The following is a 5,782-nucleotide window of genomic DNA, read 5'->3' as shown; positions in this document are numbered from 1 at the left end:
ACTTTATGTCTATTGTAGTTTCATGCAGGATCTTTGACAGAGGAAGTGTGATTCTGTGAGTCCTACGCATGCCCATGTGGACTTGTCAGGTTTTTCTTGCGGTGGATATTTGAGAAGCAAAGGGCTCCGTTTGAAACACCATTTATTACCTTCCTGTGTTTCCGGAGGTAGAAAGCAAGAGAAGTGTGAGCTTTAATGAAATCCAGCCAGTGACATGATAGATAACAAATTTCACAATGGGCAAAGAGGGAATACCATAATCTGAAGCAGCCAGCGAGGCAAGAATCCGGTATCCAGCTGCACCGACCACAACAAAATGCTTCTGCTGCGTAAGCCTGTGCAGCTGCAGGAGCAATAACGGAGAGTTATCTCATGCAACAATGTCCTGAAAGCTCCTAAACTCTTTAAATTGGCATGTTGGAGCAGAGCATTATGCCCTACAGTATCTGCCCGACCTGGTAATTAATTTTACTGTACGCTACTGCAGCTCACTCAAAGCCACAGTAACACAGTGTATAGGTAAAACATTTATAGCAAGCCTGAAGCCAGCTGAAAGTAGTATACTATTTTAGTGTTTTCAGCTGATTTCATGCTGGGACAGGTTCGCGAAGGCTTCATGGTGCAACCTAATTGTGGGAGTGTTTAGTTTACATTAGGGATCAAGGAAAACTTCCCACCAGAACCATCTTTTTTTTTAAAAATTTTAATCCCTAACCGTTGTCCTGAAGTACCCAAACACGGGTAGAGCTTTGTGAAAAGAAAGCCAGGTACACCGAGTGTCCTCGTGTTCACGTCTTTCAAACACGCTGCTCCAATTCAAAATACAACTCTCCCATTTAACACTTGTTATTTTCAATACAGGATCAAAAATATTTACTTTTCTTTTTTTACTTTTCTCGTACTGGGTTAGAGTTTGTATATGTATATTTTATACGCAAACAAAAACACTTGGTGCACTTTCTCATCAAAGACGAATATGCTCTGTGACTCAGATTTCCAAACGTGCGTGTGCTCCAAACAAGAATTTTGGTTGAGTTGTGGAAAAAATTAGGTTTTGGAGACGAAAACAAAACCAAGAGAACTCCCCCATCTTAGAAAGCGGCTCTCAGAAACACTTGTCTAATCTGTTTCCATGCAAATTTTGACAAATGAACAGCGACGTGAGGGTTTAATGAGTCCTCGGATCCATACTCTGCACAGCTGGCTGGACCTGTTTGCAGATGTAGCATGCAGGAGGCTGCGATTCTTGGCTTCCTCTGCAGTTCGTGTTGTGTGACTGAATGTCACAAGAGGAGCGGGATTGGCTGAAGCTCTTTTTCAAACCAAACAAGCCATGCTTTTCCACTTCTCAATCAATGAGTGTGTGTCTTTTGCAAATGCACAAGCCTATAATGCGTGTTTTATTGGAAATGTATGGGCCATTAATCAAAGCTAACATAAATAAGTCGTGACAGGGGAGCTGTAATGCTCTCTGCAACTGCTGGCAGTGGGTTCTGAGAGCCAGATAGAGCAAAGATAAGGGGGGTGAGGGGGTGGGGTGGGGGGGGGTGGGGGCAGACAAACACGGCAGCCCCAGACATGACCACTTCTTCTGGGCTCGGGCCAACCAACATCTCCCAATGCTGCTTTTTGCTGAGAGATTGTTGAGACGAGGCGGCGCTGACGTCCAACGATGGATGTATTTTTGCACTCATATACCGGCCTCCCCGCCCCCCGTCCAGCCTCCCTTTAAAATGTTTTGTTAGAGGTGAACTCATCAGCGTGTGTGTTTTCGAAACCCACACCAGTGAGAAAAGACTTGTGTTCCAGGGATTGGATAAATATTTAATCATCCAACGCCAGGCCACACCAGGAGCAACGGGGATTGATCACAACGAAGCAGAAGATGCACGCCAAGTCTGAAAAGAGTAGAAAAAAAAAACCATATAGAAATGTATTTCATTAGAGTCAAGTTAGTTTTTTATTTTTTTTTTGTCTCCAATTGGTTTCTTTTGTCTGCATTCATCATTTGTCAGCTTCAAAGCTTTGGCATGGCCTCCTAAACACTCCGAGAACAAAAGAGTCGCTGCATGTTGTCATTCTAGAGCCGACTCTGCTGCCCAGCTCATGTTTTTGTGGAGATATTGTTATTTCATTTGAGGGCCTGTGTGGTGTATATTTTCTTTCTGGGCTCGATCTCTTGCTGTTCTTTTTGGATTCGGAGGCCCTCCTCAGCCTTTCGCCTCTGTTTGCTTTCTCCTGGCTCGCTTCAGTTCCTCACGTCATGGGCCGGTGCTGCTCTTACATGGGACACACACACACACACACACACACACACACACACACACACACACACACACACACACACACACACACACACACACACACACACCTTTCCCTCCTTTAAACTTGTTTTTTTACCAAGTGTGTGGGTGCGTAGGCGTCTTACCATTCATCATCCCTCTGAATAAGGACACAAACCCTCCCTGAGAAATGTGTGTGAATCAAGTATTAGAAAGAAACTAAGATCTGAATTTATGTGTGGAAACTCTACAGTCACACATTTAGCTCCATTTTATTTCTTGTTTTTCCAAATTCCTTTTTCATTGTGAATAGATGTATTTGTGACACCGCTCCACCGTAATGTTACAAGACCTCACCAAACTCTGTGTGTGTGTGTGTGTGTGTGTGTGTGTGTGTGTGTGTGTGTGTGTGTGTGTGTGTGTGTGTGTGTGTGTGTGTGTGTGTGTGTGTGTGTGTGTGTGTGTGTGTGTGTGTGTGTGTGTGTGTGTGTGTGTGTGTGTGTGTGTGTGTGTGTGTGTGTGTTCATATGTGGAGGTCTGTCCTTCTCCCTCATGTCTCCCTCATGCTGTGGTCCGTCTGTCACATAGCTCGGGAATCGGGGGTCAGCACATGCTTTTAATCAGCCGATCTCTGGCTTTGCCAGACGACTGTTCGCTCTTGCTCTCTCTCGCTCTCTCTTACTCTCTCTCTCTTTCTGTCTCAGTCTTTCCCTCCCTGGAAAAAAAACAAAAACGTTTTCTCCAGCTGCTGCTGCTGCCAGGGGTAATGGCTCACTAGCTCCACACTGTGGATAAACAAGAGTGTGTACAACTAGTGGAACGTTGTATTTGTGTATACTTCATTTGGTTGATGTGGCAGTTGTATTTACTGGATACTTTTTCGATTAATGGAGCAATAACTTTGTAACCATGCACCAAAGATGAAGTGGGTGGACCGCATTAGTTGAATTTAACGTACTCAGCTGGTTTTGTTTGAAGATGTCAAAATCCCAGAGGAAAATAAACACAATTTTTTTTCTTTATTTATTTTTCAAAAAGTGGATGCTGATTTGTGTTCCATTTTTCTGTTTATCTTGCATACTGCTTTATACAAGAGTGCACTCAGGATAGTGTGCCATCCATCACAGTGCTCACCCAGAAATACATACATATAGTACATATTCACAGTTACTTTCTATTTAGAGTCACCAATTAGCTTGTCATGCATGTTTTCAAAGTGTGGGAGGAAACTGGAGTACCTGCAGAAAACCCACTCACCCACACACAGGGAGAAAATGTAAACTCGACAGAAAGGTCTGAAATCAAAGAAAAAGAACAGGGATCTTCTTGCTGTGAGGCTGGAGCGCTGACCACTATATATATATATATATATATATATCAGGTTTGTCATAAACAACAGGACAGAATAACGAACATTCCTCCATGAAATTGTATAAAGTCAATAAGAAGAACTGCATTTTGCTCGCAGGCCTTTGTGTGCAGATTGTGCATGTTCTCTCTGTGCCTGCGTAGACTTTTAAATATGTATTTATGCTAATGGTCATCTGAAGTGTGTGCAGCCCTGTGATGGATTTTAACATGCCAAGGAGGCATCTTGCCTTTCATTCAATGTCCCCATGTCTCAATGTCTGAGATGGTCTCCACTCCCCAGCACCCATGACTTGTAAAAAGCAGGTATAGATGGACTGAAACACATTCAGATACTTGAGTTTAAGAATGGCATGTCTGTTATTATGCCCGATGTAATGCAGTTTACCGTCTTTCCCCATGTGGGTCACTTCCAAATTTTAAAAAATGTGTTTGGATTTGTTATTCTTTAATCTTGTTGGCTGCTTGAGTTTAACTTACTGAGAGAAATGATTGAAAATCCCCTCCTGTGCACACATGTGAGACTTTTTCAAATATCTTCTCACATTTCTACAAAACAATCCTCTGCTCACCACGTGTTAATAATCTAAAACTTTCAAAGCTGCTAAACCAAATCAGTCCTAATTCTTTAATTAATCAGATCATCCCTTGCTGAACTTCTTGTTCCCGGTCTGTCACAGTGTCTCGCAGGTGAGAATAAGTGACAGTTGGAGAGACAGGCTCATTAGGGCTTCATTACATGGCTGCTTGGACAGGAGGAGGAGAGAGGCCCAGGAGATGAGCCATAAAGCAAGAGAGGATGACTGGACAACCCCAGCAGGCTCTGAGCTCCCCCGTAAAGAACTCACTGCGGCGGTGACAGCACACCTGAGCCGCACCTGCGACTCGCCATGAGGAAGTGCACCGGGTGCACACCTCGAGAGAAAGAGGGGAAGATTCCTCACATTCAGCCCGGGAGGTTTCCCCGAGGCTCCCCTCCACACACACACTCACCGTCTGCTCAAGGTATCAGAACAAGTTTAGACTTTACTCGGCTGGGAGAAAACTGTGCAAAGAGCAAAATCACTTCTCTGAGTCTGAATAATGAGATTTAAGAGGAGACGCAGGTCGAGACATGATATTCTCCACATTAGATATTTCAGGCTGCGCCACGCCTCTGATTCCTGTCAATTGTTGAGACCTGAAAAGCCGGGGCCGATTGTTCTGCCGTCGGATTGGAGTTTAAACGCCCGGCAACGGGTGTCAGCCACAGGTTTGTTTTCTTTGGGAGTAACTGAGAAACGCATGTGGAGCTGCAGTGATTAAGAAATCCAGGAGCCATTAAGTAGTTAAAGCAAAGTGTTTGAATGGAAACCAGCTTGCCTGTCGTTTTTCAAAGATTTGAGAGCAGGATTGGGTAAAAGCTTTCAGTCGAGTAAAGAACCAGGTCAAATGATGTTTACACAAAATTCACAATTATACAGTTTGTGGTTTTGTGGAGTTTCATTCAAAACAGAGTTTAAATTGAGCCACTATGGAACTATTTTGCACAGGCCTAATGTTCGGGGTACAAATAGAGTCCAAAAGTTATACTGCATTCTTTTTGCTACTGAGGCACTAATTGGTCCGGTATATATCAGCCACATCATAAATACCTTAGCCACAGTGCAAAAATACTGATATTGCTGTTGTTTTGTGTCAAAATAGAAGGAAGTTTCCATGAGCAGGTTTCAGCACCTGTCCGAGGTCCCCTGCACTTCCTTAATGGTGATAAATGATCCAGGTCCAGTCTGTGGGGGTCTTATTGAAACAGGCTGCATTGACAACTCTGGTCCAGTGAAATATATCTTAATGAAGGAAATGTGGCTACACTGGGACTCCGAGCTGCCTCAGGTATGCACGACTGAGCCGTTAAATGTGGTGTGAGTGAGCTGGAGAGTAGACAAATGTGATCGTGATGTTAGATTTACGCTTGTTTTAAAAAACAAGTGTGTATTGGCTTTCCTTTGCACTGACCTAGTAATGGAAAGCAGGCGAAAAACAACAACATTGCAAATGAATGGAATATTGAAACATAACTGAAATTTCGTAGTTCAGAAATAATACAAATGCAACGTTATACTTCTTCTTTGATTGTTTTTAATTCACCCTCT

The sequence above is a fragment of the Lipophrys pholis genome, assembly GCF_963383615.2.
Source record: "Lipophrys pholis genome assembly, chromosome: 15".
NCBI classification, from domain to species: domain Eukaryota; kingdom Metazoa; phylum Chordata; class Actinopteri; order Blenniiformes; family Blenniidae; genus Lipophrys; species Lipophrys pholis.
This window is presented reverse-complemented; position numbering follows the sequence as displayed.